The sequence below is a fragment of the Leopardus geoffroyi genome, chromosome C1 (assembly GCF_018350155.1).
Source record: "Leopardus geoffroyi isolate Oge1 chromosome C1, O.geoffroyi_Oge1_pat1.0, whole genome shotgun sequence".
NCBI lineage: Eukaryota > Metazoa > Chordata > Mammalia > Carnivora > Felidae > Leopardus > Leopardus geoffroyi.
The window spans coordinates 141,789,826-141,803,859 of record NC_059328.1 but is presented as its reverse complement, the minus strand read 5'-3'; the positions used below and the strand labels follow the sequence as shown (position 1 = coordinate 141,803,859).

The following is a 14,034-nucleotide window of genomic DNA, read 5'->3' as shown; positions in this document are numbered from 1 at the left end:
GTCCCCGTAAAAGTGTCGTGCAGTCGCTCTAGACAACTCCTACTCTTGGGATGGGGGGGGGGGCGCTGTGAGTGGGGTGTGTGGTTCTTGCCAGTTTGGCCTGCCTTCTTAACCTCCTGGGAATTCTGGTACATAAATTTGCTCCATCTTAACAAATATGTAAATATATTATTTATTTATTTACACCTCCGAGGTATAAGACTCAAAATTTCCTTGTTCTTACTGACACTCCATATATCTCATTAATTTTTTTTACCAATCTGAAGGGTAAAATATTTGTGTCTTCTTGGCTTAATGTACATTTTTTGATACTTAGTAAGGCTGAGTATCTTTTTAAATATATTTACTGTATTTCTTTTTCTGTGAATGACTTGCTTATAACCTGTGCTCATATTTCCATTGTGTTTTCTTTTTCTTACATAAATATAGAAATAGGAATAGATTTTGATTAAAACTTTGCCTATTGTATGCATTGCAAATATATATATATATTTTCTTTTCTGTCATTTAACTTTTGTTGTAGAGTCTTTTCTTGAATAAAAGTTTTAAATTTTTAAGTAGTATTGGTGGTCTTTCCTTCTATGTTTCTTGGCTTGCTTTTGATATTCTTGCTAACCTCGGGATGATGGTAAAAGTTATACTATATTTAGTGCTACTAATGTTATGGTTTTAGGGTTTACATCTTTAATTCACCTGGAATATATTTATTTGTTCACATTTCTATGCTGTAAAATAAGAACAACTTTTTCCCAGATGTTTGGCCAGCTGACTCAGCGATTTTTTACTGAATAGTCAATCCTTGGCCCTGATTTGAAAAGTTCTCTATGTCATGTATTAAATTTATATATGTGTGTATGGGTGAGTTTACACATGTATATCTGTTTCTGTCCTTTCTATTTTACCTGTTAACCTCACAGGATTTTAGTGGAACTAGAAGAGAAATGGAAATTACCCAGAGATCCTGAGAAGATGGAAAAAGGCAGGAGAGAGGAGAGGCGAGATGTTTCAGGGTAGACATTTAATTAAAAAAAAAAAAACCATATATATATATATATATATATATATATATATACATACATATATATATACATATACATATATGTATATATATGTATATATATACATACATATATATATACATATACATATATGTATATATATGTATGTATATATATGTTGAACTATGTGAATGTGTTACAAATTCAAAAGTTAAACTAAAAATATAAACTGCACAGTCAGTTAAAGTTCCGGTATTGCTTTGGTTTTTTTGTTTCCCCATTGTTTACTTTTATTTTAAATTTCTTCTTGATTACTTTAGAATTATTCTTTTATTTATTTTCTTGTAATAAAATTGCCTTTAATCACTTGAAAAATTATTTAGCATATTTTTAAACTGACAATTCATCAATTTTTTAGTGTATAATGATTTGCATTCATAAATGAACTAGTTTCTGTGAGTGCAGAAAATGGTATGTATAATGTGCTTCCTGCTCAGAGGAAACTTGTGATCAGATTAGGCATGTAACTTATATTCATACAACTAGAATTATTTCTTTAAATGGTGTGTGTGTGTGTGTGTGTGTGTGTGTGTGTGGTGGGGGTGTGGATGTGGTGTGGGTATGTCTGTGTCTGTGTTACTATGTTGCATTTGAGAGTAGAAAGTTAAATATATATTTTCAAAAATAATTGTTTATATTTCTGATGTTCTACCCATTAATAACTCACTAATTTTAATGGAATGGAAGATTTTTATGGTAGTTTACTTGGCATAGTTGAGAAAAAAAATGTGGCTGGAATTATTCACTATGGCTTTGGCTTGCATATATACTTGGTTCATTTGCATATTGCCTCAAGGGAATTAATATTTGACTACATGAAGTTTGACCCAGCCCACATGGGCCATCTGGGAGAGGAGTTTCACTAGTCAGTCACTCAGTGACTGAAATCTGAGAAAAGATTGAAAGCCAAGGATAGCTTTCTTTTGAGTCTCTTACATGGATATGATCCAGACTGAAGAATCTTTACACATATGCAGTGAATTCTGCTATTACAAATAATAATGGCTTTCATGGTTTTAGAATTGCCTTTGGGTTCTGCATGTAGTTCATGATATTCCATTTTATACTATTTTGTATTTAATGAAAATTTTATTTGAGGGGAGCCTGGGTGCCTCAGTCGGTTAAGCATCCAATTCCTGGATCATGAGGTCATGATCTTATGGTTCGTGAGTTAAAGCTCCCCATCAGCCTCTGCGCTGACAGCACAGAGCCTGCTTGGGATTCTCTTTCTCCCCCTCTGTCTGCCTCTCCCCTGCTTGTTTTAAATCTTCCTGACTTCAGTGATGCATATCCTCTCTATACCTACTAGCATATGGGCATGACTTCTGACATTCTTTTTGTCTTATTTGTCCAACTAAGAGTGCAAGTTTTAGGCTGTGATCTCTTTATGGCTGGTATATATTTACATAAAATGTTTCCCTTTCTACTTGATTTAGCTGATATCTAGTTTTTCTGTTGATAATGGACATTGCAGACAATTAAAATTCTGTGATATAGGGCAAGAGCAGGTCTCAGATTACTCTAATTTTTTTTTTTAACTACCTCAACATTTATGTAGTATCGATTTAGTGGCAAAACTACTAAATGTTTGACATATTTTTTTAATATTGTTACTAACCCTTTTCTACATTACTTTTTGTTTGTTTGCTTGTTTCCCTATACTAAACACTGTTTACTAGAGCAATGGGTGACATCTTGCTCTTCTCCTTATGCTAGGTGGGGCCGTCCTCCTGGGGAAAGAGGAAGAGCAGCCCACCTCTTAGAGGGTACTCAGAGTACGCTTCTGCCTTTTCCCAGCCCCAGGCAGTGATGTTGAGGTGTGGACTAGGTGGAGAGAATGTGCAGCTATGTTATTTATTCCTCAACTGACTGTCAATTGGGATGGGAGAACTTCTGTATCAGTAGGACCCAGACAACTTCTCAGGTGTGCAGGCTCATGGCAAACCTTTGATATATCACTAGAATTATTTCTGTCAGTATGTCTTGATGTGCCTAAGAGAACCCTCCCAAACTCTTCCTGTCTTTTCTCCAAGGTGTGGATAACTAGACCACTTGATATTCTACCTCTGATTACCATTTGCTTTATTTGTATGTGGATTATTTACTTTTATTAGCATCAGTGGGAATCCCGCTGCCAGGAACACTGGGAGTAGAGCATAAGCAATTCTGTCTCTGTTTTGACTTCCTTCTATTTGGGCAAACTCCAACCACAGTTGGTTCACCTCACTTTTGGAAATGTATCTTGGTGCAAATTCCTCAGTCTTAATTTATCTGTCTCCCCATAATTCCGGGTGAACTCTCTGTCCACATTCCTCTGAAGCCAGTGGCTTCTCCCACTCCATTAATGCTGGACCCTGACGACATCACTTCCTCTGGGTGTGTATCCAGTCCCACTGCCTCCCAGCACCACTGCGGTAGCCCAGATCTCAGCTCCTCCTTCCAGAATTGTTGTCACTGCCTTCAGAATGTTCTCCTCTTCCCCGTTTGCTTTCTTCTTTGTCGCATCTTCCTAACATATTATTTTTCCTAAAATATTTCTTCCATTATGTTACTTTCCAATGACCATAATTGTTCTTGGTTACTCATCAAATATAAAACAAGTTCTTGGGGCACCAGGTGGCTCAGTTGGTTCAACTTCTGACTCTGGATTTTCAGCTCACGGTTGGTGGGATTGAGCCCTCTGCTGAGCATGGAGCCTGCTTGGGATTCTCTCTCTTTCTTTTTCTCTGTCTCTCTGTCTCTGTCTCTCTCTCTCTCCCCTCTCTCTCAAAATAAATAAATAAACATTAAAACAAACAAACAAATAAGCTCTTGTGCATCAAGGCTTGCCGTGACGTCTGTGCTCCAGTCAGTCTAAACTCTGTAGTGCTCCCCAACCTCTCTGCAGCCACCTGTTATCTTTAAGCCGTCTTACATTTTATTAAGATAAATCCCATTCTGCTCAAGTTTAGCCTACTCACATCTCCTTTGTGAAATCTTCTTTAATAATTACATCTTCATCCCACAACCTTTTCTATCTCAATTCTAAGAGCAAATTGAGAGTCTGTAACACATAATTTAACCCTTTTAGCTTCCTATGGTTATTTCATTCTGTATAGGTTAGGAGGTACACTTGGCTACTTATAAGAGACCTGATTATGGTGGCCTGAATATGACAGATACTCGTTCTCATGTAATGAGGTGTCAGGAGGTAGGGAGTTCACAGTTGCTACAGTGGCGCCTTGTGGCTTTCGGTTCTTCAGTTCCTCAGGTTTGGTCCACAACTTGAAAAGATACAAAATGCTGCAGTAGCTTCAGTCAAGAGGAAAGAAGTGGAGTAGGTGGCCAGCCTATTTTGAAAAGCTTTTCTGGAAGTGGTACCCATTGAAAGGTCACCGTCTTCTGCAAGGGAAATGTAATCTTTGAGACATTCACATCACTGCTTCCCCAAATCTAGGGATACTGTTAATAGGGAATGAAGGAAGATGGCTACTGTGGGCCCCTCTCAGTCCATGTGATGCATGCATAAATGTGAGGCTTCCCATTCCCTGTAGCTGCAGGGACACAGCAAGTGTCTGCTTTGCTTTCCTGATCAGTGGTGACATAAGTAAACTGTAAATGTTTGACAAATCGGGATGTTCCCTGCGGTCAGGAAGACGATTTCTTCTTTACTTTGTCTCATACTCATCACTCTCGTACAAGAAATATGTACAAAGAGATGAAAAATTTTAAACAACTACAGAAGATAAAAATAAATGTGAAACTTGTTCATTTGTGAACACCGTTTTGTTCTGTTGAAGAAAACAATTATATAGGTGTAGCTGGATTATGATGCTTACACTACTGGGTTAGAATATTCAACAAATGTCTAGTAATTACTCTTCACCATGGCACACACTTCTGGGTCTACGTGATATGCAGATTTTTTGACATTCATCTTAAATTTGCAGACTTTGGGGGCAATTAATCCAGTGGTTTGTCTAACCCGAGTAAACTGGCTTTGTATTCTTCCCAGAATTTAAACAAAGAATATGCATGATAAATATTTGCTATTTGTGATGCTGTTGTGGGTGGTCATTAGGAGCTTCAACTGAAGGGTGTTTTCCTACCTTTGTCAGACACAAAGCAAGGCTCCTTTTGTCTCCTGATCACAGCTCTAATTTTCCCAGCTGGGTGAATGCACCAAGTTGAGAATCTGAGAGGCCTTAACATTAGCAAAATCTACAAAGCGCCAGAGGGGCACAAAACCTGCGTAGGACACAGTTCGCTCTCCAGGCTTGGCGGTGCGGTTGCCACAGCTACCAAAGCTGCTGATTTCTCTGCTTTGTGTTCACGTGGGAAGAGAAGCTTTCAAGGTGACAGTGGCTTCATTATATAACCGACACTGCAATTCATTTGCTTTAATATTCGCATTTTAATCTACGGTGCCTCGTCCTAAATAGGACTTTAACTTGGGAATACTGTTCAGTGGGGGATGGGTGGACAAAGTTTTGTACAATCAGGATGGAAAGATCATAAGGTGAATGAATCTGTAATTATAATTTTTCCCTGGATTTTGCGACCATTCATCCTGTGGCTTGAACCGATATTAGGGAGTTATTAGCTGCATTTCTGCATCCTCCACAAAGAGAATACAAAAAACACTGATTCACATACATACACATTATATGCGCCAGTTTTCAAATAGCAATTAAGATGAAATCACATCAGCCTGTCCTTGGTGAAGTTTAAGTAGATATCCATGTATAATTAACTTAAGAGTCATTTTGAAGCCTTGAAGTTCTTCCACACTTTATTTAATGATCTTTAAGCACTATGTGTAAAATAATAATTGCAGATGAGTAGGCTTCGCTTAAAACCAAGTCATATACATAATATAATTGACATATGACCTTCTCTAGGGGAAATTGCATACTGACAGATATATAAGAATGTGCTTAACAGTGGGTTTACCATTTATATGTTTCCATTTCTTTTCATAAATATATATTATCAATGATAAAGAGGTCTCTAAATTCCTTCCACTGTCTTGTCTCCAATCTCAGTTTGAAAAAGAATGTGAGTTTTGCCCTTTTTTTAAATGGAATGGCATTATCAACAGCAAAACACTGAGTGGTTTTTTTTGTTTGTTTTGTTTAGGTTAAGAAAGGGCAGCTAAAGCACTGTTTATGAAATTTAATTTTTCCTTGCTAAAAGAAGGCTCCCTTGGGGTGCTTGGGTGGCTCAGCCAGTTGAGTGTCTGACTCTTGACTTCAGCCAGGTCATGATCCCAGGGTTGGGGGGTTGAGCCCTCTGTCAGGCTCCATGCTGAGTGTGAAGCCTGCTTGAGATTCTCTCTCTCTCCCTCTCTCTCTCCCTCTGTCTCTCTCTCTCCCTCTATCTCTCCCTCTATCTCGCTCTATATCTCTCTCTCTCTCTCTCTCTCTCTCTCTCTCTCTATCTCCCTCTGTCCCTCTCCCTGCTCGTGCACTCTCTAAAATAAATTTAAAAAATAATAATAAAAAAGAAGACTCCCTTGACCACCATTTGCAGTTCATTAGCACTTTCTATCAGGCCTTGGGTGGGAAGACAACAATTTTTTGGAGCACTCATTGTGTTTTTCTCTCACTTTGTATATATTGTCTCTTTTAATATAGCACTATTAAGTATTATTATTATGTTGTTTATTGTGCTCACTTTTAAGTATTACTAATTTGTTTTATAGATAAGGCTAAGGAGAGGATTTTTTCATATCCACCATCACAAAGCCAATAAGTAACAGAGATATAGTGGTCTTTCTCATAGAGACACAGGTCTGTCTAATCCCCAAACCCATATTCTTTTTATCAATTTGGGGAGACAAACCCTGTCAGGATGACTTCAGATTTGGAGACATGGTATGAAATAATTCTCCTTTGTTTTAGTTTTTAGTAATCATTGAATTACCTTTAAGAAATTTGATATAAACGTTGTTAAATATGATCTATATACTGGGTGGCAGGTTTCATCCCCTGCAACCATGTCCCCTGTCTTGCCACAGAGACCTCCAGGTTTTTGGAGAGGATCTATTTGTGTCCAGGGAAGCAAAATTTAACCCCAGTTTCAATGGTGTGTCATGTGACGCAGGTGGAGCCAATCATCTTTCTGTTCCTCTGGTACAATGATTAGTTCAACAATTGAGCATGCAACCTTAGTTTGTCTAATCAGTATGAGTCCCAAGACTTAGTTTGGAATGCTGGGGCAAAGGCACTTCTGTTCATTTAGATAAAATAGGATTCTATTTCCCAGCCCCCACTGACTTCAGATTAGGGCATACAACTTAACTGCGGTCAATGATATATAAGAAGAAGTAGTGTATGGCATGTCTAAGTTGGAGCTTTAAGTGCCCGCATAGTGTTTGCACCATGCCTGCCCCCTCATATAGTACTGGCAATGTCCCACATCAGGGTTGCTCTATCAGCCTGGGTCCTGGAATATGGACTGTGTGAAACAGAGCCACAGTTGACCTATAATGGAAATGAATAGTAAATGAAAAATACTTTTTTTTGTTGATGTGAGACATTGAAATGTGGGAGTTGTTTTTTTCTGCAGCATAACTTAGCATAAATGGTAGGGTATGGAGGTGAGGCTTGGAAGAGCTGCAGCCATTTTTGCCTCATGAGGCAGCCTAATGGCAAAGCTGACATAAGAAGGAAGCAGAGTCCAGGAAATCATAGAGAAAGGCAGATGGAATTCTGATGATGTCACATACCCTTGGCTCATGGCTGTAGTCATGCATCCCTACAGCTGACTTTTTTATTTAAGTGAATCAATATATTTGCTTAAGCTAATTTTAGTTCAGTTTTATGTTACTTGCAGCCAAAGCAAACAAATTGCTTTATGTATCATACCATAAATTCCACTTCGTTTTCCTACAACAGACATCTGAAGTAACCTTGAAGCCAGCCCAAGTAATTTAGGCTATAAGGTCTTAAAAGTCACTAGCCAGATCAATGATGACAAAGGAAGAAAACCACTCAAGAGGCAAGACATAAAAATAGGTGGATGCCAAATAAGAACTGTGTAAGACTACTATACAACTAATAAGATTCAAATGATTTCTTCAAGGATAAGTGAAGAATTTACACTTTTCAAAACAATACCTGTTTGAAAATATATAAACAAAGATTTCTGAAGAGAAGGGTTGGGGGGAGGCACAAGGAGTCATGAAGTGATAAAGGGTCTAAAATACTGGATTTTTTTTCCTGATTAATCATTGCCGTTTTTTCACTAGAAAATAATTGAAATTAAGAAAACTATGACAAACAGGTTGTAGATAACAACAAATAGAACCTATAACGCTTGCAAAATTGTGAGGTTTCCCTTTAAGAGTAAGTACCTTGTTCTCAATTGTTGCTACTTCTCGCTGAATTCCCTGAATTGGCAGAATGGACTCAGAACGGGGTCTCACCATGGCCAATATTTCTATTCCAGCAGCGGCAGTTACTTACTAAGATCAGAACACTTTCTTTCTTTGACACATCATCAGCTTATGGAATAAACTTTCTGTGTCTACCCCCAAAATGTGAGTAGACATTTGAAAGCAGTAGAGTTGGGTAGTAGTTCTCTACCCAACTAGAGAACCAAAACCAAGAAGTAAACAGTGATATTCTTAGTGAAGGATAATGTGCCAGGAAAGCAATAACCATGAAATTTTAAAATATAATACCTTTGAATAGTCTCTGTGTACTGAAGTTTGTATTTAATTTTTCATTTTGTTTTCTTTAACAAAATTGAATAGGGAATATTTTTACATGATTAAATATATAATACAAAGTGCAGTAAAAAGGTTAGCTATCACTTTAACCCTCATCAGCCCCACTTTTTTCTGTCACCAGCAGATCACCATATTATTAATTACTGAGTATTCTTCCAGAATGTCTTTATGCAAGACCAAGGAAACGCAGATATATATTATTTCCACTCTTTCTTCCATAAAATGTAGCACACTATAGACTGCTCTGTATTTTTCTATTTTCACCTAACTATACCTCTTGAAGATCTTTTCTTACCCATACTTCAAGTGCTTTGCCTTTTTTTTCTTACAGTTTTATAGTATTTCTCATGGCATGCATGTACAGTAATCTATTTAAGCAGTTCCTTAATGATGGGAAGCTGGATTACTTCCAATTTTTACTGGTATATACAGTGCTTTTGATAAATAACCTTTACATATGTTGCTTCATACATGTTCATTGCTTATTTTCAGAGAATTAAAATAAAGCCAAACCCTAAAAATAGAGTCATCCTCAATTTTGGCAAGCTGCTAAATCTGAGGGCTCACTTGGGTTATTTTTTACTACCTAAAGTTACTAATTTAGTTTTCACTCTCTAGCTCATTTAGCCAAGAAAAGTGGCTTTCATTTGTAAATAAATACAAGTTACCTATACACTTGGAAAGAAGGGGAAATGTGTCATATATATCCATAGGGCTATCCTAGGACCTCTGCAGAAATACTGCTTCCCAGAAATATGATAGGAGTAAGGGTCATTTCCATAAGAGTTACTAAATAACACATTTACTAGGAAAATCTTGGCTTTCTTTTCTTAGCCTCCATATTTAACTCTGAGGATTTGTCCTCTAAATTGACTCATGTGTATCTCTTCCCTTATATTTCTTTTCTCATCAGCTACATTCTCCAAAATGGTTGCTCTGTACCAATGCTCTTTTTATTCCAACCTGTGTACATTGTTGCTGATGTATCACTTGAAAATAGCCCACTTATTATATAATACCTATATCAATTCTTCTTTTTTGTTGTTTCTGTTGTTTTCTCAAGGAATTCTTTGGGTAATTACTTTAACAGAATTTGGTTTTTGATGATCGATTCTCCTCCCAACCCCCACTCCCAAGCACCCAATAGTAAATTTAAAATATGGGTAAGATGTTGTGGGGTTCTTGTTTGTTTGTTTCCTTTGATTTCTTCCTTCTTAATCACAAACTGTTGGAATATTAATGTTGGAATATTCATTAAATCAACATTTAAAACTAATATATTTTTACAAGTTAATATCTATACAGGAAGCCAATATTTCCAACTCTACCCACCGTCTGATCTCTGCACATCTCTCTTACAGAACAATGGCTTACTTGAGTCACGTTTCCTGGTTTCAGTTGTTGGGATCATCACCAGCTTTTCTCAGTGACTCCACTATTCAGACCATGCCCTCTACTGGATTTTGTTTGTTTATTTGTTTGTTTTTGGAATCTGTGGTTCATGCCTTCAGGAATGCTTTGAAAAGTATGAATGGAGAATGGGAGGTACATACTAACTTTCTTTTCACAGCCATGCTATTATTTATTTCATTGCTTGATTCATTACCATCTTTTTTTCCTTTCTTACTGCTTATATTTTTTCTCCTTAATGTATAAATTCCTGTCCTTCATGGGTCTCTGTGCAAGTAGTTTTCCGTCCACTGCCTTTATCTGCCTTCCCATATTCTGAAAGCAAATTTCTCCAAAATGTAAAAGACCTACTAGTACACTGGGAATAGTTTATTGGTTTAGTTTGTTTAATTATAGTCAGAGGTAAGTCAGTATCACTACAATTTAATTCATAAAAAATTGATATTTAGGTTGGTTTAGGATGGTTCTAAATAATTCTTAATCATTTGTGGGTTGCATGGGTGTTCAGTTGGTTCAACATCCAACTGTTGATTTTGGCTCAGGTCATGATCTCAAGGTTCATGGATTCCAGCCCCACATTGGGCTCTGTGCTGATGGTGCAGAGTCTGCTTGGGATCCTCTCTCTCCCTCTCTCTCTGTGCTTCCCCTGCTTGTGCTGTCTCTCTCTAAAAATAAATAAACTAAAAAAAATAATTCTTAGTCATTTGCTAGCTGTTCCTTTTTAACAAGTTAAGAGAACTGATTTTGTATTTGTGTAGTTTTGTGTACATGTTTATTTAACAGTCACAAAGGTACAGTCTCACCCAGATATATAGATTTCATGTTTTTACAGGGCTCCAAAAGGTAACACTATTGGCTTATGAATTCAAACTTATTTTCTGATATAAGTGAGAAAAAAACAAGGACATGATTTTTCCAGTGGTTATGGTTACTTCATGATGATTAATCCTCCAAAATATTATTATTTGGACAACGGGATTTTGAAGAGAACAAAAGGCAGAAAAAAAATATTCAGCAACAAAGAGAGAGGAAATTATGTTTCACCAGATTGCAGGACTCAAATTGTGGTTAAACTGATGGCCTGCCTGATATTCTAAGGCTGATTACTCCCTCCCCAGGGGGATATTACAAACAAGGATTTACTATCAAAATATTTTTTATTTGTCTGAAAACTAATTTGCCAAGCCTGGAGATCAGAGGAAGAGGCAGATGGGAAAAGCAACCTGCTCCTCTGCCTTTAAGAAATCAGCCGTGGGGAGAACTCGACCAGGGGGATGGAAATGTCACTCGAGCCCTGAAGCTCCATAAATACCAGGGAAGAAGACAAGACCAGTCTCCGAGCCCATAGCTCACAAAGCCCCTCTCTCTTCCAGCAGGTATGAAACATTAATGACCATTCCTATAATGAGGGGCAAGAACGGCTCTTGGCAGTAGAGCTGCCCAGTCATGTGGGTAGTGTTGGATTTTCAACAGCAGCACGTTCGCTACTTTTTTTCCCTGTTCCTTTTATCCCTCTGAGAATCTTCAGCCTGAAGGTAATGAAGTGCTTCCTTTATCACTCTGTATCATTGAAATATTTATCTGATTATTTGAATAAAAGATTACTGCAACAATAGTAACTCTCTCCCTGGGTGTACTCAGACTTCAAAAGGGAAAAGGAAGCTTGATGAATAAAATAATACCAAGACCTTTGGCAGTAAGCTTTACAAACAACAAAAATTGCTATGATTAAGTTGCGGCTTGTTTACAGCTTGTAAACTCACGCATGATGCTAAGCATGGGTATGAAACTTAAGCAACACTTGGCCTTTGGAGTAATAATTTAGACAGCAGTAAGTTTGAAGGTTTTTTTCTCCCCACACCTTTGAGCATTTCTAAGTACATTCCTGCCATCTTGCCGAGTCCCTGAAGGTAATGTGGATTCGTTAAGGCAGTTTTCTCAGGATCCATTTTCCTCCATCCTTGTCATGGGTTTTATTAACTGGTAAGCACAAAGTACATAAAAGCCTAAACGTAAGTGGCTTCTGATTTCCACTTGCCTGGCTGTGTGTTTAGGCTTTTGCAGAGAAACCCTCCCCGAGCACTTCTTGGAGTAAACACAAGAGACAACCTGAGTCCACAAATGAGCTCTTGTCTTCCTTAACTGTCATGGAAGGTCACCCTGAGACTTTGCCATCCTTGCCCGAGGCTCAAAGAGCCATTGGCATATTTCGGCAGCCATGACCGTTGTCTCAGTACCATTAGAACTGATCATCAGCGCCCAGCCGCAGAGATCCTGTGAGGTGAGAAGGGCAATCCTGTGTCCCTGCTCACTGGGGAGTAAGGAAAGGGAAATGCCATTGCAAGGTTGATTTTGCTCTTAATCATTTACAGGGTTAGTGAGACCGTTCTCTCAGTGGACATACCGTCACTGCCTTCCACAGTGCATACCCCTGGGTGGAAATGGAACATGCTCCCATCCAACCAGAAGCATCTGTTATCGTCCACTGTTTAAGTTATTGCAGTTTTAGTTCACTCTGTAATTTCATCTTTCTTTCTGGTGAGCTCTCTTTCACCCTCCCTATTGCTCCCTCTACAATTCCTCTTTTACAATAATCTCCCTAGGCTGTTATTCAGGCCTCAACACCACCTATGCACAGTTTGTTTATCCCAGAAGCCTTCCTAGCACTCGTGATACTGATGCTGTCAGTAGACACATGGAGAGGGGAGAGTTGTCTTAGTCTCCTGGCCAGAGTTCCCTAAGACCAATTCTATAATAATTGCTTCTCATATTGCTCCAGGGCACAGAAAAAAGATACTTCTTGCCTTCCAGAGCTTCTGTGTATCAAAAAACAAAAAACAAAAACCCAAAAAGCCAACAAACCAACAAAAAACCAAAAACTTTTTTTTTAATGTTTGTTTTTGAGAGAGAGAGACAGAGACAGAGCCAGACAGAGCACGAACAGGGGAGGGGCAGAGAAAGAGGGAGATACAGAATCCAAAGCAGCCTCCAGGCTCTGAGCTGTCAGCACCACTATGCTGACAGCTCAGAGCCCAATGCGAGGCTCCGACTCACTAGCTGTGAGATCACAACCTGAGCTGATGTTAGATGCTCAACTGACTGAGCAACGCAGACACCCCAAGGATGTACATTTTTGGAGTTTTATTTTTTATTATTTTTAATGACTTTATTTTTTACACCAGTTTTAGGTTCACAGCAAAATTGAGTGGATGGACTAGAGGTTTTCCATATACCCCATTATCAACATCTCTCTCAACAGTAATGCATGTGTTATAATTGATGAGCCTACATGGACACATCATTATTACCCAAAGTCTATAGTTTACATTAGGTTTCGCTCTTGGTGAACCCACATTCTGTGGGTTTGGACAAATGTATAATGACATGTGTCCACCATTATCATACAGAGTATTTTTATTGACCTAAAAGTCCCTGTGCTATCTTTTTCTTGTCTGATCTTTTTATTGTCTCCATAGTTTTGCATTTTGCAGAATGTCATACAGTTGAAATCATATATTTTGTAGCCTTTTTATTTATTTTTTTTTTTAATTTTTTTTTTCAACGTTTATTTATTTTTGGGACAGAGAGAGACAGAGCATGAACGGGGGAGGGGCAGAGAGAGAGGGAGACACAGAATCGGAAACAGGCTCCAGGCTCCGAGCCATCAGCCCAGAGCCTGACGCGGGGCTCGAACTCACGGACCGCGAGATCGTGACCTGGCTGAAGTCGGACGCTCAACCGACTGCGCCACCCAGGCGCCCCAATTTTGTAGCCTTTTTAGATGGACTTTTTTTTCTTTTTTTAATTATTTTTTTTAAAATTTACATCTAAATTAATTTAGCATATAGTGCA

General features: G+C 38.1%; 1 pseudogene; it reads right to left on the bottom strand.

Moving 5' to 3' along the window:
* LOC123596887 overlaps positions 1 to 12,074 on the bottom strand; it is a 32,440-nt pseudogene extending 20,366 nt beyond the window's left edge.
* Positions 12,075 to 14,034: the final 1,960 nt, after the last annotated feature.